The sequence below is a fragment of the Lissotriton helveticus genome, chromosome 2_1 (assembly GCF_964261635.1).
Source record: "Lissotriton helveticus chromosome 2_1, aLisHel1.1, whole genome shotgun sequence".
In the NCBI taxonomy this organism is placed as follows: Eukaryota; Metazoa; Chordata; class Amphibia; order Caudata; family Salamandridae; genus Lissotriton; species Lissotriton helveticus.
The window spans coordinates 1,628,546,988-1,628,568,276 of record NC_136059.1 but is presented as its reverse complement, the minus strand read 5'-3'; the positions used below and the strand labels follow the sequence as shown (position 1 = coordinate 1,628,568,276).

Below are 21,289 nucleotides of genomic sequence, written 5' to 3'. Positions count from 1 at the left end.
ACACTTCGTGTTGGATCTGCGTACCCAAACCCACGGACCAGAGACAATACAATTGACCCTGTCTAGATACTACCCCGGCAACGGTACTCACCGGGCAGCAAGAACGGAAGGCCTCGGACTGGACTGGACTGCTACTACGACGGACGGACGAACTTCGGACTTCTGTTACGGGTGGGCCTCCGGATACCTCGGACCTTGGACTCTCGGCTTGGGCTCTGGTCGGGACTCGCCGCGTTCCTCCACCGCCTCGTCTGGATGCTGGACCGCAACCTCCGTCTCCTCCGTGGGCCTGAGGGATACTTGAAGCAGAAATATCTGCACGTGCACGGTATGGTTCCGTCACGGCTGCAGAGGATCAGGGGGCTTGCGTGGCTTCTCCGGCGCGTGGGGAAAGGGCAAGTCCCTATTCGGGCGCCATTATGTGGTAAATAAATAAATAATACCTCTATTTTTGACTGGATATACAATAACAGATAGCTCAATAAATAAGAGTCAAGATTCGAGGTAGTAGGAGTTTGCAGGTTTAATACAGCATAAAGGACAGGAACAGGACAACCTGCACGGGCAAGATCTGGGATGGCTAGCAACTTTTAATAACCGTGCACAAGCATATATAGTTAAACAAAATACATGATGTTCAATACAATAGGCGTAGCAGTGGGCAGGGCCTGTAGCAGTCGCGAAAGATAAGGCAGAAAGTAGGTGTAACAAGAGGCGTGAACATAGACATGTGATGTAAACGTAACGGAATATGTCATAAATGGGGCGGAAACATGGAGGGGGCTACCTAAGGAGCCGGGACCTCTAACCTAGTGGTGCGCGCAAACTGACAATGACGTGTTACCAGGGAGAAGCTGGGGGCTATGACTTCTGCGCTAGAAGAAGAGACGAAAGTCTGGAGAGTCAGAGCGACATGTACCTAAACACTATCTAGTATCTGATGTTTAGAGAACATGTTGATAGAATCCAAAAGTTATCAGGGTAAAGGCTAACAGACACTAAGACTGGTGCATGCATTATTCTACATGTAGTGTGTGTTGAGGAATATTAAATGACCATAAATACAGTATTTCTCTTACATGGAGACGTAAAGGCTAGATGATGACTGAAACTATTGATGCGATTCAGTAGCTTAGGAATGCAGAGAAGGAGGGCTGGACTGATAACTATAATCATAACATACTCTTGGCAGACTGGAGGCAGAGCCAGGCCGAGCCGGGCACCGTGAGGCAGGAAGTAAGTGAAGGGTCAGGGATACAGGTGGGGGCTGTATCGCTCCTCAGCGAGGGTTCAGGAGACAGGAGCTGAATCTGAGTCCGGGCCCTTTTGAGGCCTAGAAACGGGGACTTTATAATGAAATAACGTGCACACTGAGAAACGTGGCAACGTAGCTTTACATAGGCCTGATGCTCGTTGTATTCACGAAAACTAGGAACTGGCATACTAGAGATGGACACAGCTGTAATTGCGTCTTTAATCGATCATGGGGAATACATATTGCATATTAATCATGCACATATAACATAAGATGGGGAACACGTAGGGACACAGAACATGGCAAAATTTACTTTTCCACTTCGTGCTCGGTTGTGGAGTCTCCATATTAGGCAATTACAGTGGAGCGAAGATTGGTCCAGTGGTGTTGGAAGGAAGCAGAGGGGGATTTATTGCGCTGTTACGAGCATAAGGCGCTGTCAGCTTCGCTGTAAAACGAGAACCGTCCATCCACCGTGAGCGGGTAAGTGTTTTTTCTGTAGGCTGATTTAGATTCAAAATGTGTACTGATTCATTCAGACATTTTAAGATTCGTGTGAATTGTACTATAGAGTTTATGTAGCGCTGCATACCTCAGATGGCTGCGTGAAGCGCTTTGATTCCCAAGGAGATTGACGCCCATACGGAGTGCATGGTTGTGAAGGGCGCTGGTTATAGAGGGACCCAGGTCTTTAAGTGAAATGAAAAAAACTTGAGGGTTGAGTGGGAGGATTTGGGGGGGTCTCTCAAAGGGGCGTGGCTACTGTAATTAACGGCGTGGCTTAAAAAAACATAAACTGAACATCTGTGCACTGCTTAGCATAGTCTGCCACTGCCAGCCGACTGGTATTCGGCTGTTTCTGACATTGCATCAACCTACAGGGCTTTAAGTGGTATGAAAAAACTGGGCTGGGGTGGGGGGTCTCTCAAAGGGGCGTGGCCTAGGTAATTAAGGGCGTGGCTAAACATACCCACGCTAAAAACCTGTGCTTAGCATAGTGTGCCGCCCGACTGGTATTTAGCTGCTTCTGTCAATGCATACAGATATTAGGGTGACCAGATTTTGAGGACCAAATACCGGGACAGTCTAGAAATAAAAGTAGGACTAGAGCCTTTAGTCTTACTTCTATATCTGGTCTGTCCTGGTTTTTGTGTACCCTTGTAAATATGTGCCCTTATACAGTAATACACAGTAGCAGTCGGTGGTGGGAGTGCTGCCGGGCGGTGACCTGGGGAGGGGGAGGGCAGGGTGGGGAGTAGTAAACTATGGATTACGGCTGATTACAGGTAAGGAAACATATAAATAAATAAAACGAATTTTGTTGTGCGCACTGCATCGATGCAGTGCGAGCAACGAAATTCCCCACCACAGCAACGTAGACACGGACTCAAAGGTAAGTGCAAGTTTCTTCTTTATTTGTTGTGAACTGCCGCCATAACGTTTTAGGCTCCTCCAAGCCTTGATTACATACATATATTACCTACTGGCGGTCGCCAGTAGGTAGTTATAGTTAGGACCACGTTTCCAGAGGAAAAGCATTTTTTCATGTGTTATAACTTTGGCGTCGTTTGACAAATCTTTACGAAATTTTCCAAAAAGTTTCTCTTTTTAGATCAGCTCCTATCTTCAAAGTATGGGGGTGATTGGTCAAGGGGGGCTGAGAAAAAAGGGGTGCCCCAAAATGTGTTTACTCCATGCAATTTCCATAGGAAACTTTAGACAAGGCTACAGGTCAAACTGCTGAACGGAATTATGCCAAATTTGGCAGGGGGAAAGGTCTTGGTGCTGAAAGCACGCTTTCGTTTAAATGGGGTAAATCCGTTCAGTAGTTTTTGAGAAATATCAAATTTTACAGATTTCGATATTTGAGAATTCTGACATCTGATTGGCTGAGGGGTTACGAGCATGAGCTTGCGGCTCATTGGCTGTGAACGGTTAAAACTAAGAAGTGTTGGCAGCCATTTTGTGACTCAGTTGAAAGGAGTAGGGGGAAACAAAGAAACAATTGTATAAGAGGGTATAGTAGGAACACTGTGGAGTTATTTTAAGCAGTCTGTACGGTGCAGAGGCAGGGAGTTTGAATCTTGCGTTGGTCGTGGAAATCACGTCTGCAGAACAACGGTGCGCGGTACTGCGGCAAGGTTACGTAGGCTCTGGAAAGCCAGTCTCGAAAACAATGCACCGTATTGCAACAAGCAGTGTGTAGGGTGCACACACAGGTAGTGTGAATGTTGCATAGGCCGTGAAAATCACGTCCATAAAAAGAAACGATGCACGGTGTTGCGGCAATGTTCAGTAGGCTGTGGAAATCATATGGGGAAAAGAAAAATGCGCTGTATTGCGGCCTTCCTTTAATATAATGCAGAGTAATGTTTACTTATAATGCAGTGTTCACTTTTCTCACGGATAGTGTCACTTTGTTACAGGAAATGTAATATTATGTGGGAGGGTGTGTTCTCTGTGAACAACAAACAAACTTAGAGGTCTAAATCAGAAACCTGATCTGAATATCTTTCAAAATACCTTCATGTCTAGAAAAGTACATCAAGATAAAGAAGTGGCTAACAGTTATGAACAACAGACCAGATCGCCAAGAAAAGGGCCACCTGTAATTGCTAATCAAAACCCATTATGGATTCCCATCAATAACTTGTATGGATCAATGTTTTCATTTGGTAATCCTGCCAGGGTATTCTGTCTCTTGATCATTGAGACATACGGCATACCCCCATCGTTGGCATGGGGTAATGACCTACAATTACTAGATTAGACCAAATGATGATGATCTGATGGGAAAGTGCAGTGCAAAAAAAAAAAGATGAATGTGATGGTTAAAACAGGATAGGGAGCTTTAACAAAAATTACTTTATTGGGCATAATCCCCTTCCTTGTTAAAAACAAGAACAGTGCAACAACATAAACGCAGTTTAACAAATAGCTGCGAGAGGACCAACATGTTTCAGCCTATTATGGGAAGAAACCCAAGGCTTTCGTCAGGGTCTCTGTTCTCAAAGAATGCTACTGCCAATTTAGTGAGAAACGTGTGAAAAAAATATAATAAAAAACACACAAGTGAATTAATAACAGTAAAGGATATATTTCTCCTACATCTGTTTCAACTCCTCCTTGGCACCTGGTGTGATCTATAACAACAAAAACATATGTGGACCCCTATTAGGTTCAAAGGTGTGTTAAAAACGGTAATCTATTCATTAGTGTTCAATATTTTCCAAGTACTCACCCAGTGTGCCCGGGGAAAGGACCTCACCTCTTCCTGGACCTGGCTCAGGTAAATGTGAGACCCCGCTCTGTAAGGAGGTGTGTTCTCTCCCTGTGTGCGGAACAAAATCAACGTTTAATTGGCTGAGGTGTTCCAACAACGAGCTTAATGTACATTGGCTGTGAACCATTGAAAGTAGAAGTGTTGCCAACATTTCCCTTCCCCTCCGCGGAGTAGCAAGGACATCTGATTGGCTAACATGTTCCAAGGAGGATCTTCCAGAGCTTAATGTTCATTGGCTGTGAACCATTGAAAGTAGAAGTGTTGCCAGCCATTCCCTTCCCCTCCTCAAAATAGGAGGGACATCTGATTGACTGATGTGTTCCAAGGAGGACCTTCCCAAGCTTAATGTTTATTGGCTGTAAACCATTGAAAGTAGAAGTGTTGCCAGCCATTCCCTTCCCCTCTGCGGTGTATCAGGGACATCTCATTGGGTAACGTGTTCCAAGCAGGACCTTCCCAAGCTTAATGTTCATTGGCTGTGAAGCATTAAGAGTAGCAGCGATGGCAGCCATTCCCTCCCCTTCTGCGGAACACCATGGACATTTTAGTGACTAAAGTGTTCCGAGTACAAGGTTGCTCCTTATTGGGTGGGAACGGTTCACTGTTGTCAGCCATTTTGTGACGCACTTCAAAGGAGTACGGGAATACAAAGTTGTAGAGGGGAGGGTAGGAACACTATTAACTCTGTATAGTGGTCACAAGGTGGTGGACAGGGACTGTTGAGGTACTAGTTGTTTTTTTTTATATTTTAAGGGCCATTTATATAATTTGCGTGGGGCCCACAAATCACGTCGGGAAAATAACAGTGTGTTGCAGTCTTCTTTTTATTAAGTCAGCGGGTGGGATACTTCACAGGAGCAGTATTTATTTAAAATGTGTGTGAGAAGCTGGCCTGGTATATGATGTTCACTATTCTGGTGAACACCTTGCACCAGTCCAAACAACCCTTATGGTGATGGTTGTAAGTCAACCTTATAGACCAGCTATCCTAGTGGTTCACTGTCTGAGACATGTTTTCTAGTGAGGTGTGGTGTTGCACCTACCTACACTATTTGTTTTCCTACAGAACCTCTCTCCGAGTTGTAGTCAGGATGTGCTAGGCCCAGGCTCTACAACAGCTAAGTTCAGTAGAACTTAAGTATACTAAGACTTGTTAGGTTTCGCCTATTATCATTCGCTTGCGAATGTAATAGGCGAAAATTCAAGGGCTCGATCGACTAGTGAAACCACTGCGGTTTCTTCACAGTGCATGTGAGGTCACGTGGCCACAAAAGCGGGTCACGTGACCACACAAGCACGCGCATCTCCCTAATCCGCAAACAGCATTCATTCAAAAACACAGAAACCCCCGCCCCCATCCGGCTTCCCTCCGCGCATCTGCCTGCCACACTTCTCCTCCCCTCGCACGCATTCCCGCCCCCCCACCAGGCTCTCCCGCCCCCATCCGGCTTCCCTCCGGCCATTTGCCAGGAGCTCTCCCCCGCCCGCAGCTTGTTGTCTTTGCCACTTCTTGTTTTCTTTTCCTGTTTCTTGTGACCTCTTTCTCCCAATGCACCTCTCTATTCCTCACCCTTGCTCATTGTTGCTTTCCGGGTGTTTACTTTCTTCAACCATTAAGTCCTGTATGTAAGTGGATAATACCGCACACCAGATCTCCCTCCGCCGCCCGTATTTCTGATCCGACCCATTCCCCAGACAGCGGCGTGATAAATGGGGGATGCCAACCGCGCACCAACGAGCTGAGTCGTCTGTTCTAATTAATACACCGGGGAGAATGGCAACATACCGCAAACAATGTGATGGGAAGAAACTGGCACATGCTGAGGCACACACTGGCACACACGCTGTAAAACCAAGGCACGGCCAAACACGGAGAACGACATGCCCTGCAACGCAGGCACACACAGGCTCCCTCTAACATACAAGCACAAACCCATTGACACATAAAGAGTCGAGCACACTGGAACACACACACTGTCACACACCCTGTGAAATAAAGGCGCGGGCACACGCTGGTGCACTGTTACATGAGACCCTGTGCACAGGCACCCTCACTGACAAGCAACTTTTGATATGAAGAAATACACAGGCACATGTTGGCTCACACAAACTAGGACACAGTCTGTGATATGGAGGCACCGGCACATGCTCTCACACACACGGGCAAACTCGGTATGAGGGGACATGCCCTCTCTCACACACAAATACATTCGCACAGAGACTGGCACGCGCGTTGTGAAAGGAAAACACTGACATAAGTAGGCAGCTGCCACACACAGACAGACATGAACACGTACATGTGCACACACACACACATAGCCTTGAAAACTCTACCACGCACACGGGATATGAAGGTACTAACACATAATGACAAACACACACACATCTGCACACAGGCATACACAGAGTGGCATCGTCAACAGGGCAAGGCACTGGCAGACGCTGTACTTTACACATTTCATACTAGAAATAATAAACACTGCCACTCACAGCGGCACATAAACACTGGCAAATACATACCGTCTCGCACCCTTAGGTCTACCAACCAACAGCTGTTGCAGGTTCCCAGACATTATAAGACCAGACAAGGAGGTCGTGCCCTCTCCATCATGGGTCCACGTCTATGGAACTGCCTCCCCCTCTCCCTCAGAGAGTGCCCCAGTCACCCAGCTTTCAGGAAGCGCCTAAAAACGGTACTATTTTAGGTGGAGGCTCCTCTTTCTGTCCACATCACAGCACCGCGCGGAGATACACCTTCGGGTGTGATGCCGGCGCGTAACAAACCAATAAATAAATAAATAAATAAATAAATACCGGTGCAAGCGTCGGCAAACACACACAGCCGCACAGACAATGGAGCGTGCTCCCTGCACCCCACACAGAGGAGCGGGGCCGAGGCTGTAAGACATCCGCCCCGTCACATCTCTGCTCTGCCCCATCCTGCCTGCAGCTTTGGAAGCAGGACAAGCCTCCTTTTCCAAGACACTATGTCTTGTGTAGCGTCTCGATGCCATGTGGTAATCGTGTGCCTTATAAATCTGTCATTTCATTTTATTTGTTTACCCTGGGGTGTCCTTTCCTTACCAATAGTGAAAGTGACGACTGTCTGGGAAGATGCTCTTGGCGAGAAGGAGGAGGCCTCCCGACACACAGTAAGGCATCTGGCGCGAGCCTTTCATGGCTCGTGCACGTCTAGCCTGCCCCTGCATCGGTGCTTAATTTGTTAAATAAAAAAGTGCAGGGGGACAGTTTCGTAGCAGACTCCACACTGGTGCTGCTGAACACCACGGTGTCGAAAACCTAGGAAGCCCGAGTTTGATTCCACTTCATGCTTCTTTCTCCCACCGCTCTACATGGTCTGTCTGTCTGTCCATCTTATTCCTGAAGGTTATTTTTCGGTCTGCTTTCTGCCTTTGTCACTGTTATCTTATCTTCTTTCTTTCTCCCCTTCTCTCTGGACAAAGCAGGAACTCGTTCATCCCTGTAAGTGCGAGAGTAGTGTATGTGGTAACCCCTCTACAATTCTCCGCACCTTGACTCCCATCCACAGTGGAGCTAAGGAAGCGTCCTCTGATGGAAACAAAATGGATGAACAGGACATTTCCTTACAGGCTGATGCCTCTAACAAGCACTGGCGTTGCCAATAGGTTTCGCATTTGGAAAGTTGGAGCTATTGGTTTTGTAAATGACATTTTATATTTATATATTGTTATTAAAAATGCCAATAACGATATATAAATATAAAATGTCATTTACAAAACCAATAGCTCCAACTTTCCAAATGCGAAACCTATTGGCAACGCCAGTGCTTGTTTTATATGTACCTACAGCTACCTATGTGATCTTTCAAATGATATCTCAAGATTGCAAGTGGTAAAACAACAGCAAGCTCTAATCCCAACCGCTGCACACCAGTGGGAGAAGTTGGCCTGGTATATGATGTTCACTATTCTAGTGTTCACTATTCTAGTGAACACCTTGCACCAGTCCAAACAACCCTTATGGTGATGGTTGTACGTCAACCTTATAGACCAACTATCCTAGTGGTAGCGTGGACAGAACAGTCTTAGGCTAAAAGTCTCTTGAGGGCGTGTAAAGCCAGCTGTTTTACCATATGTAACCCCTTGAATATCAAATGAAAGGACACCACACAGGACATATATAAAATATATATGTATTTATTTACTAACACACTGCTCTGAACTCTTTATGAGATCAGAGGCAAAAGCACATAGCAAGTTACTTAGTCAGAGTACGTTAAGTTGCACAAATTACAGTTAGGCCCTAGGGGCGAAGCAAACCATATATTAAGAAAGTGGTATAAGTACCACGTCACGAGAAAAGGAAAGACCTAGGGCCTAGGGAATCATTGGGGCTACACTATTTGAACCTTAGCTTCGAAGTAGGAGGCCCACAGGCGGCGCGTGCAGTGTCTTTACACACACGCGAGAGTCAATGTTAAGTCAAGGGGAACTTAGCAGTTAGATAAAGAAGGATTTAGGACACTTCCGGTTTAGCTAGGAGGAAACAACTAAAAACCTAGACACTTGGATAGTCAATACCCTTGGGAGCACCGACGTACTCGCGTTACCTCACCCACAGGAAGCGGGTGCATATGTGTGAAGATGTGTCTCGTTTCGCCGTTGAAGCCTATGGAGACCTGGAGAAAAGATGCTGCAGGCGACCAGGAGGAAGATGTCCGGGTGGATTCAAGGGTGGATCGAGGATGAAGAAGACCTGAAAGCAGAGTGGACAGAGTCTGGGTCACTAGCCAGTGACCGGGGGCAACCAGGAAGGAACCAGACGACAACGAGGAACAATCAGGTGCTGTCTTGAAGCTTGTCTCTTCAGCCACGCGGACCAGGAGGCGTCGAGGATGACCAGGTGCTGGAGGCGAGCTGTCCCACGAAGGTTCTCACAGATGGAGGGGTCGACTGCCGGATTGGAGTCAACAAGCCTTTGCAAAGGCAACCCACACAGGATTCAAAGAAGGCTTCTGGTGCAGACCAGCAAGGTCTGAGGTGCCTCACCTTTGCAGGGAGGCAAGGGCCAGTCTGGAGCAACTAGACCAGCCAGTTGATTCAAAAGGATAGCCGTCACAGAGGCTACTAGCCAACGGGCCAGCAACCGGACAACGCGTTGAGCAGAACACAAGCAGAAGGGCCCCACGCAGAACTCGTGGAGTGTGGAGGGCTGATCTTCGGTGCAGGTGGAGCTCGGATTCCGTGCTTCTCAATCCCCAGTTCACAGCTGCGAGGATACCTCAGGAGCTGCACAGTTAGCAAGGCGTGGACTTTTCAAGATGTCCGGTCCCACGTGTCTCGTCGCCTCCACGGATCTCAGCCATGCTGCAGATGTGAAGTGAGAGTCAGAGAGGTCTGGAAGTCTGGGTCTTGTCAGGCTCTGTGCTCGGGTCCCGGCGGGAACGTCGACAAAGCAAGCCGTTGATTTGCTGGATGGTGCCTGGTTGCCCAGGTTGGTCACTCCTTGGCCACAAGGGAGATTCATCAGTCTTCAGCTTCAGCAGAACGTCGAAGGTCCAGAGTTTCGTTTCAAGTTTCAGTTCAGGATCAAAATCTAAAAAATCTGGGACTCAGCTCCTACCTTTATACAACTAAAAGGGGCTGAATTGCTTTCTAAGTCCTTCCTATGGGTGGGACCAGGAAGGGGGGTGGTTACACCCCCTTTCCTTTGTCCAGTTTTGCGCCAGACCTGGGGCTGGAGTGCCCCAGCAACCGGTTTGAACTGGGGAGTGCATTTAGCACCTAGTGTGCCCCAGGCAGTGTCTCAATCTATTCAGCCCTCCCTGTCCCAATACACAAAGTCCTGTCTGGGGTGGTGCTTGCACCTCTCCAGGCAGAAAACCTATTGCCCAAACCTCCGTGACTGGAAGGACTCCCAGCAGCAGGAGGTCAGACTTGTGTCTGTGGCAGCAGCGTCCATTTTGTGACGCTGGGGCTCTTGTTAACTTTAACCAGGATAGTCAGCAACAACATGTCTTCTCCCTCTAGAAGGGTGGAATGCTACCCCCGTCGCCAGAATTGGCGAGGGGGTAGTATTCCAAAGCGTATGACACCTTACACGACATGTTTAGATAAAGCCAAACCAAAGTTAGCATTCAACCGCGAGGATTATAATGCACTTAAGAGTATATGGTATGGCGATATCATAGAACAGCTATAAGGATATGGTTCCGCAAGCTGGGGACAGGCTCAGCTCATGCTAGAACACAATCTCATACATAACCAAGCACTCTGCCTCCCGGATTGTTAAGGCCTGCCATAGGAGTGACTTATAGGTTACTGTGTGTCTACATATAAGGGTAGATATAGGAATACTATACCTAAGCAAGGGGTGATTACACGACCTTGCCCCAGATGAGTGATCAGCCAGTTGTGTCAGTTTGAGTGGCCAGCCAGGGGTGGCATAATACATGCTGCAGCCCCGAGTAGGACTTGGTTGCACCTATGCCCTGAGGACCTAGGGTACACTTCTACAGGGGCTGACAAGGTGAACCAATTCCCAATTGTGGATGTACCTAGAGTACATGGTGTGAATTTAGAGAGAGTGCATCTGGGCTGTGGGTCTGATTAGCAGGCCCACAGCCACATCTAAGTCGAAAACCAGTAAAGCAAAAGCAAAAAGTGGGGGTGACCATAGGAAGCAGACCCTACTCTCCTACACAACCCCCCCCAAACTTAGGGACATTAAACTAACCTTGACCAGTTGAGTCTTCATGTTCTGTAAATGTAAATGTAAATGTGTGGGACTTGTAAAGCGCATGGCTGCCCGTAAGCGTCCCGGCGCTGAAGACCGCTGGGGAACCCGTCCTGGCTTTCCCTGTGAGATGGTCCCTTCTGGGTATCTCCAAGGTGAAACCAGGCATCCCCGTCGTCTGTGGGTGGCCTTTGTAGAGATGAGGCAAGCTTAATGCCCAGAGTTGCCGAGTGTGATCCCTGGTTAGAGTAGGCACCGAGGTGAGAATTGTCAAGTCTGCTGACCCAGGTCCACGACCCTGCCGCGTCGGGAATTGAACCCTGGTCCCGGACCGGTCTCTGCTTCCGGGTCTGCCGCCTCTAATCAGTGAGCCACACCACTCCACTCTAAGTGGAAATATCGGGAGAGTCCATCTGCATTTGCATGGTCAGTCCCAGGTCTATGTTCCACTGTAAAGTCCATCCCCTGTAGGGAAATGGACCACCTAAGAAGTTTGTGATTTTCACCCTTCGTCTGATTTAACCATAGGCGGGGCTTGTGGTCTGTCTGAATCTTGAAGTGAGTGCCAAACAAGTATGGCCTCAGCTTCTTCAGGGCCCAAACCACAGCAAAGGCCTCCCTCTCTATAGCTGACCAATGTTTCCCTCTAGGGGTCAGCCTTCTGCTTATGAAAGCAATGGGCTGGTCTTGACCATCTATCTTCAATTGTGAAAGTACAGCTCCCACAGCCAACTCGGAAGCATCTGTTTGGACTATGAACTCTTTGGAGTAATCTGGACTTTTCAGAATAGGTGCAGTACACATGGCCTGCTTCAGGTCATCAAATGCCTTTTGACCTACTAACTGTCCACTGAACTTTCTTTGGCATCTTTTTGGAAGTTAAATCATTCAGTGGTGTCACAATGGACCCATAGTTTTTAACAAACTTCCTGTAGTACCCAGACAGGCCCAAGAAAGCTCTGACCTGTGTCTGGGTGATTGGAGGAGACCAGTCTCTGATGGTCTGGATCTTGCTCTCCAGTGGTTGAACCTGACCCCACCTACCAGGTGGCCCAGGTACACAACCTTGCTCTGCCCTATCTGGCACTTATTGGCCTTGATAGTGAGGCCTGCCTTTTGCAGGCCCTCTAAAACATTCCTCAGGTGGACCAGGTGATCCTCCCAGGTCGAGCTAAAGACAGCAATATCATCTAGATAAGCTGCACAATAGTCATCCAGTCCTGTGAGAACTTGATTCACCAGCCTTTGGAAAGTGGCAGGTGCATTCTTCAAACCAAAGGGCATTACCACAAATTGATAATGTCCTCCTTGGGTCGAAAATGCTGTCTTGGCTTTTGCATCCTCAGCTAATCTGATTTGCCAGTAGCCTGCTGTCAGGTCAAATGTGCTCAATAATTTGGCAGAAGCCAATCTATCAATGAGCTCATCTGCCCCGGGGAATGGGGTGGGCATCTGTCCTAGTGACATCATTGAGACCTCTGTAGTCCACACAAAACCTCATCTCTCTCTTACCATCTTGGGTGTAAGGTTTTGGCACCAGGACTACCGGACTGGCCCAAGGGCTCTCTGAGGGCTCAATAACACCCAGCTCCAACATCTTTTGGACCTCTGTCCTAATGCAGTCCCTGACATGGTCAGGTTGCCTGTAGATTTTACTCTTGACAGGCAGACTGTCACCAGTGTCCACCTCATGGGTGCACCAGTTTGTCTGATTTGGGGTCAGGGAAAACAGATGTCTGAAGGACTGAAGAACTTGTCTGCAGTCCTGTTGCTGATGTTCAGAGAGGCTGTCAGCAAAGACTACACCATGTACTGAACCATCATCAGGGTTCTGAGTAAGCAGGTCTGGGAGAGGGTTACTCTCTTCCTCCTGCCCCTCATCTGTAGCCATGAGCAAGCCCATGTCTGCCCTGTCGACAAATGCTTTAAGTCTGATGACATGAAGCATTCTGTGGGGGCTTCTGGGAGTCCCTAGGTCCACCAAGTAGGTGACATCTCCCTTCTGTTCAACTATTGTATGGGGTCCAGACCATTTGTCCTGGAGTGCTGCTGGGGCCACTGGCTCCAACACCCACACTTTCTGTCCTGGTTGGTACACAGTCAGCATAGCCTTTTGGTCATGCCAAGCTTTCTGAAGCTCTTGGCTGGCCTCAAGGTTTTTGGAAGCCTTCTCCATATACTCAGCCATCCTGGAGAGGAGACCAAATACATAGTCCACTATGTCCTGCTTAGGCTTTTTGAGAGGTAACTCCCATCCTTTCTTCACAAGACATAGGGGTCCTCTTACAGGATGCCCAAACAAAAGCTCAAAAGGGCTGTAGCCAACCCCCTTTTGTGGAACCTCTCTGTAAGCAAACAGAAGGCAGGGTAAAAGGATGTCCCATCTTCGCCTCAGCTTTTCAGGTAACCCTTTTATCATCCCTTTGAGGGTCTTGTTGAATCTTTCCACAAGCCCATTGCACTGTGGGTGATAGGGGGTGGTGAACTTATAGTTGGCACCACACTCCTTCCACTTTGTAGTCAAATATACTGACATGAAGTTTGCACCTCTGTCAGAGACAACCTTCTTTGGAAACCCCACTCTGGAGAAAACTCCAAGTAGGGCCCTTGCCACAACGGGAGCTGTTGTGGTCCTCAGGGGAATAGCTTCTGGATACCTGGTGGCATGATCCACTACCACCAGTATAAATCTATGCCCAGATGCTTTTTTGGGGTCCATTGGTCCTACAATGTCTAACCCCACTCTCTCAAAGGGTACCCCACCACAGGTAGTGGTATGAGGGGGGCCTTTGTTGTGCCACCCAATTTGCCACTGGCTTGGCAGGTAACACTGGAGCGAAAAAACTCCTTGGTATCTTCTGACATATGGGGCCAGTGAAAGTGAGAGACAAGCCTGTCCCAAGTCTTGTTCTGGCCAAAGTGTCCTGCTAAGGGAATATCATGGGCCAAGGTAAGAAGGAAGCCCCTGAATTGCAGAGGTATAACCAACCTCCTGGAAGCACCAGGCTTGGGGTCTCTAGCCTCTGAATAAAGGAGCCCATCATCCCGATACACTTTATGGGTACCTTGAGCATTCCCAGCAGCCTCAGCAGCAGCCTGCTGTCTGAGGGGTTCAAGAGAGGAACAATCTAGTTGAGCCTGCCTCAGATCTATCCTTGAGGGTCCCCCTGTCCCAATAAACTCAACCTGATCAGGCTCAAGCTCTTCTAGGACAGTTCCCTCTTGGATCTCAGAATCATCCTCCTGGGAGGGCTGATCCTCAACCTGAGGCAGGGGGGAAGGCACTGCCTTAACCCTCTTGCTCTTTCTCTTGGGTAGTGTCTGGTCTATTGTTCCAAGATCCAGCACTTGTTCAGGTAAGCACTTTTTGGCTTGTGACCTGGTCACAGCAAGGACATGTGCTGATATTCCCAGCATTTCTGCATGGGTCCTATACTCCACCTCAGACCAAACTGAGGTTTCAAGATCATTACCTAACACACTCTACTGGAAGGTCTGAACTCACAACAACTCTTTTGAGGCCAGTTACCCCTCCCCAGGAGAAGTTAACAACTGCCATACTACGGGAGGTAGTGGCATTGCTAGCGTTGGTCACTAGGTAGGTCTCACCTAGTATGATCTGTTCAGGGTCCACAAAGTTAGTGTCACCATGGTGACACTTGCACATGTGTCCCTGTAGGCCTGAGCCATCTTATTGTTAATAAAAGGTGTCTGCCTGTACTTGCTCAGATTACTGGGACTTACAGTAGAGGACATTGCTATGTCCCCATCACAGACAAGAACAGCGTGAGTTGGCACTCTGTCTAAGCCAGAGTCCACCTCAGTTCCCAGGGTCAACCCTACTACACCCTTTTGCTGGGAACCACCACTAACAGCTGGACTAGGGGGAACAGTTGCCTTAGGGGCAATGGTGGTTGGTGCTGTGCCCTTCTTGGTGCACTCACTAAACCAGTGAGAGACTTATTTACAGTATCCACACCAGGGCTTCTTTGGACCTTCTTGTTTCTGTTTGTTCTTTTTGGAGCCATCCTCCCTCTGTGCCTTTTGGGGGCCTGGTGAAGACTTATGGTCTTTTTGTTTCTGCTCACTACCCTTCTGGTCTGCCCTTTTCTGATCACCCCCCTGGTTCTGGTTTTTCTGCTTAATCCTGGCTCTGGCCCATTTGTCTGCCTTCTTTCCCAATTCTTGGGGAGAGGTCAGATCAGAGTCAATCAGGGATTGATGCAATAACTGGTTTTGACAATTGTTAAGTATTTGCTCTCTCATGATCAAATTATACAATCCTGTATAGTCCTTAACTTGACTTCCCAATAACCAGCCTTCCAGAGCCTTTGTAGCACAATCAACAAAATCAGTCCAGTCCTGAGTCTGTGTCTTCTGGGTATCTCTGAACAACAACCTATATTGCTCAGTGGTTAGGCCAAACCCATCAATTAGAGCACTCTTCAGGACAGGGTAGTTAGCATCCCCATCACTAACTGTGAGGAGCTTATCTCTTCCTTTTTCTGAAAAGGAGAGCCATAAGATTGCTGCCCACTGACTTTGGGGTACCTGCTGTACTTTGCAGGCCCTCTCCAAAGCAGTTATCCATTTGTGGATGTCATCCCCTTCTTTGTAGGGGGGCACAATCTTGCTTAGGTGTCTATTCTCATAGGACCTATCATTATCCTTAGGGATATTGCTGCCACCAGTGGGTTCTAACCCACTCTCTCTATGCACTCTAGCACGAGCAAGCTTCTCTTTGGCCAAGGCAACCTCAAGTTCCTGCCTCTCAATCCTCAGAGCAGCCTCTCTCATCTTTGCCTCATGTTCCCTACTCTGAGGGGAACTCATCCCTCTCTGAGCAAGGCCATGAGAGCTATTTGAAGCATGAGAGGGGAGAGATTCCCTGGAGTGGGATATTCCTCTTCTCTGCCTCTGGTTAAGCCCACTTGGGGGTCTGTATAGGGGCTGCCCATACTGACTCCCATGTATGCTCAGGTTAGCCTGGCTAAGTCTTCTGACTGGGACCTGGCTGTTTGTCTCAAGATCAGAATCATCTTCTTCTACCCCCTCTTCTTCCTCATCTGGTACTGGAGTATCAGTATTATCATCTGAAGAGGGAAAGACTTCATCTGCACTACCTGTGTCACCTGTCTTAGGTGGCTGTTGAGCATCATACTCTTCTAAGAGCTCAACCAGGAACTTGATGGTAGGGTTTGAACCCTGTTTTAGCCTTCTAGAAGTACACAATTGTCTCAGTTCTTGGAAGGCTAAGGCTTCATATCTCGAAGCAGTCCTCAAGGGATCTACTTCTGCAGGCAGAGAACCACTGGGGTTCACTGTCTGAGACATGTTTTCTAGTGAGGTGTGGTGTTGCACCTACCTACACTATTTGTTTTCCTACAGAACCTCTCTCCGAGTTGTAGTCAGGATGTGCTAGGCCCAGGCTCTACAACAGCTAAGTTCAGTAGAACTTAGGTATACTAAGACTTGTTTTATATGTACCTACAGCTACCTATGGGATCTTTCAAATGATATCTCAAGATTGCAAGTGGTAAAACAACAGCAAGCTCTAATCCCAACCGCTGCACACCAATGGGAGAAGTTGGCCTGGTATATGATGTTCACTATTCTAGTGTTCACTATTCTAGTGAACACCTTGCACCAGTCCAAACAACCCTTATGGTGATGGTTGTACGTTAACCTTATAGACCAACTATCCTAGTGGTAGCGTGGACAGAACAGTCTTAGGCTAAAAGACTCTTGAGGGCATGTAAAGCCAGCTGTTTTACCATATGTAACTCCTTGAATATCAAATGAAAGGACACCACATAGGATATATATAAAATATAGATGTATTTATTTACTAACACACTCCTCTGAACCCTTTATGAGATCAGAGGCAAAAGCACATAGCAAGTTACTTAGTCAGAATACGTTAAGTTGCACAAATTACAGTTAGGCCCTAGGGGCGAAGCAAACCATATATTAAGAAAGTGGTATAAGTACCACGTCACGAGAAAAGGAAAGGCCTAGGGCATAGGGAATCGCTGGGGCTACACTATCTGAACCTTAGCTTTAATGTAGGAGGCCCACAGGCGGCGCGTGCAGTGTCTTTACACACATGCGAGAGTCAATGTTAAGTCAATGGGAACTTAGCAGTTAGATAAAGAAGGATTTAGGACACTTCCGGTTTAGCTAGGAGGAAACAACTAAAAACCTAGACACTTGGATAGTCAATACTCTTGGGAGCACCGAAGTACTCGCGTTACCTCACCCCCAGGAAGCGGGTGCATAGGTGTGAAGATGTGTCGGGTTTCGCCGTTGAAGCCTATGGAGACCTGGAGAAAAGATGCTGCAGGCGACCAGGAGGAAGATGTCCGGGTTGATCCAAGGGTGGATCGAGGATGAAGAAGACCTGAAAGCAGAGGGGACAGAGTCTGGGTCACTAGCCAGTGACCGGGTGGAACCAGGAAGGAACCAGACGACATCGAGGAGCAATCAGGTGCTGTCTTGAAGCTTGTCTCTTCAGCCACACGGACCAGGAGGCGTCGAGGATGACCAGGTGCTGGATGCGAGCTGTCCCACGAAGGTTCTCGCAGATGGAGGGGTCGACTGCCAGATTGGAGTCAACAAGCCTTGGCAAAGGCAACCCACGCAGGATTCAAAGAAGGCTTCTGGTGCAGACCTGCAAGGTCTGAGGTGCCTCACCTTTGCAGGGAGGCAAGGGCCCGTCTGGAGCAACTAGACCAGCGAGTTGATTCAAAAGGTTTGTCGTCACAGAGGCTACTAGCCAACGGGCCAGCAACAGGACAACGCGTCGAGCAGAACACAAGCAGAAGGGCCCCACACAGAACTCGTGGAGTATGGAGGGCTGATCTTCGGTGCAGGTGGAGCTCGGATTCGGGGCTTCTCAATCCCCAGTGCACAGCTGCGAGGATACCTCAGGAGCTGCAAAGTAAGGAAGTCGTGGACTTTTCAAGCTGTCCGGTCCCACGTGTCTTGTCGCCTCCACGGATCCCAGCTATGCTGCAGACGTGAAGAGAGGGTCAGAGAAGTCTGGAAGTCTGGGTCTTGTCAGGCTCTGTGCTCGGGTCCCGGCAGGAGCGTCGACAAAGCAAGCCATTGATTTGCTGGATGGTGCCTGGTTGCCCAGGGTGGTCACTCTTTGGCCACAAGGGAGATTCTTCAGTCTTCAGCTTCAGCAGAACGTCAAAGGTCCAGAGTTTCGTTTCAAGTTTCAGTTCAGGATCAAAATCTAAAAAATCTGGGACTCAGCTCCTACCTTTATACAACTAAAAGGGGCTGGATTACTTTCTAGGTCCCTCCTATGGGTGGGACCAGGAAGGGGGGTGGTTAAACTCTCTTTCCTTTGTCCAGTTTCACGCCAGAGCTGGGGCTGGAGTGCCCCAGCAACCGGTTTGAACTGGGGTATGCATGGAGCATCTAGTGTGCCCCAGGCAGTGTCTCAATCTATTCAGCCCACCCTGTCCCAATACACAAAGTCCTGTCTGGGGTGGTGCTCGCACCTCTCCAGGCAGGAAACCTATTGTCCAAACCTCCGTGACTGGAAGGACTCCCAGCAGCAGGAGGTCAGACTTGTGTCTGTGGCAGCGGCGTCCATTTTGTGACGCTGGGGCTCTTGTTAACTTTAACCGGGATAGTCAGCAACAACATGTCTTCTCCCTCTAGAAGGGTGGAATGCTACCCCCGTCGCCAGAATTGGCAAGGGGGTAGTATTCCAAAGTGTATGACACCTTACACAACATGTTTAGATAAAGCCAAACCAAAGTTAGCATTCAACCGCGAGGATTATAATGCACTTAAGAGTATATGGTATGGCGATATCGTAGAACAGCTATAAGGACATGGTTCCGCAAGCTGGAGACAGGCTCAGCTCATGCTAGAGCACCATCTCACACATAACCAAGCACTCTGCCTCCAGGATTGTTAAGGCCTGCCATAGGAGTGACTTATAGGTTACTGTGTGTCTATATATAAGGGTAGATATAGGAATACTATACCTAAGCATCGGTGATTACACAACCTTGCCCCAGCTGAGTGATCAGCCAGTTGTGTCAGTTTGAGTGGCCAGCCAGGGGTGGCATAATACAAAGCTGCAGCCCCTAGTAGGCCTTGGTTGCACCTATGCCCTGAGTACCTAGGGTACACTTCTACAGGGGCTGACAAGGTGAACCAATTCCCAATTGTGGATGTACCTAGAGTACATGGTGTGAATTTAGAGATAGTGCATATGGACTCTGGTTCTGATTAGCAGGCCCACAGCCACATCTAAGTCGAAAACCAGTAAAGCAAAAGCAAAAAGTGGCGGTGACCATAGGAAGCAGACCCTACTCTCCTACAATGTGGTGTTTACTTTTCTGACGGGGAGTGCTACATCTTTGGAGCAAATATTATAATATGGAGGAGGTGGTTGAAAAAGAAAGCACGCTGCTGCGGTCTTCATTTAAATAACGTTCTGAGTAAGCTACTTCTCGGGATCAATGTTTACTTATAATGTATAGTTATAGTGCGGTGCTTAGTTCTGTCGCGGGTAGTGCTATTTCCTTGCAGCAAAATAGTAGGTGTGGTTGCACTGCAAAAAATTAAGTATACGTTTGGAACAGTTTTTATTAAGCAATCACAAATATACTTCCTTAGGAAAGTGTAGGTGTATATATCAGAGGGGTGACAAATAAAAACGCGATTCATAAAATATCCCTTAAGCTTGGCCACACCCTCCTTTTTTTGTTGCCTATAGTTTGTTAAAGTGTTGCCCCATATTCTTGTTCATATAAGAGGGCATCAGTTACTTTTAGATAAAGTTGAAAAGAAGTACAACAAGAAACACTCCTGCACTACATCATCTTAGGTTGCAACAATAACAAGTAAAAAACAGTTAAACACAATGATGACATATTACCAAGAAATATACGCTTCTTCAAAACATTAAATAAACCACTATGTATACAGTTTTTTTTAGGGACTACTATTTTATAAAATATTAGCAGTGTTGCAAACTGTGAGGTACTAAGGTATCAATGGAAATAACTGTGGTAAATGTTGTTAATATCTTGCAGAGATAGATCTCCAACCCCTCTGAAGTACTATAGGTTCAAAGTATTAAAATGTACAGGGTGAGTTTATAGTATTTCACAGGAGAAGAAGAATAAGGAGCACAACAAATAAAACAAAATTTTTACAATCTCTATTCTGTGGAAGTCGGGAAAGTTTTGTCGTAGTGCTCAGAAGTCGCTCACTGCTCTGCTAACCAATCACGTACTCCTTTAAGAATATATAGGAAAGTAAACAACAATAAGGGAGTTACACCTTGAGGATACACCCATGGCATTCGGCTGTCTGGGTGGGACCCCGATGATGAAGCATGTCACCAACTAGGTTGGTGAGTGAGGGGTCTTCTAAAGGACAAAGGATGTCCTTCTCTTGGATTGTGGCTAACACACAGACCCGCCTCTATTGAGTATTGGGTGTATCCTCAAGGTGTAACTCCCTTATTGTTGTTTACTGATATATCAAAGGGGACAGGGAGTCCCTCTCCTGCCTTTATTGGCAAATACCCTTTCTCTCTTTATTGTTGATCTATATAGGAAAGTAGTCATATATACACTACTTTATTTCAGATGGTTTACTCCTGGCGGTGACAAATCTCCAATTCTGCTTGTGTCAAAATATGACACTCTACTACAATATAGAGAGTATCACTGATGCCACACAAAAAAGGAAAAGGAAAATAAAGTGATAAACACAAAAAAAATCAATAACAAAATATTTTCTAGTGGTGAATGTGTTCAATGCTTTTTTTCTCCGGAACTTCGAAATCTTTCCTCTTCACGCCGACGGCTCATAAACTCCTTTGAGATCATAATGACTGTGAATATTATAATATATAGATATTCACACTATATAATCCCACGGGGGAAACAGAGTTAGATACCAGAAGCTGCTGTTGTTACATATAAATCTTTAGTCTTCGTGCTGACGGGTCATGAACTCCTCTCAGATCACCATAACTGTTAATATTATAATATACA

General features: G+C 47.4%; 1 long non-coding RNA gene across 1 annotated transcript in view; it reads left to right on the top strand.

Moving 5' to 3' along the window:
* The first annotated feature begins 1,581 nt into the window (after window positions 1–1,581).
* Window positions 1,582–21,289, top strand: part of LOC144818812 (uncharacterized) — a 69,867-nt gene continuing 50,159 nt past the window's right edge. Inside the window, exon 1 of the long non-coding RNA XR_013607165.1 lies at window positions 1,582–1,738. This is a non-coding gene — a long non-coding RNA (uncharacterized LOC144818812). The remainder of the gene's footprint in view (window positions 1,739–21,289) is intronic.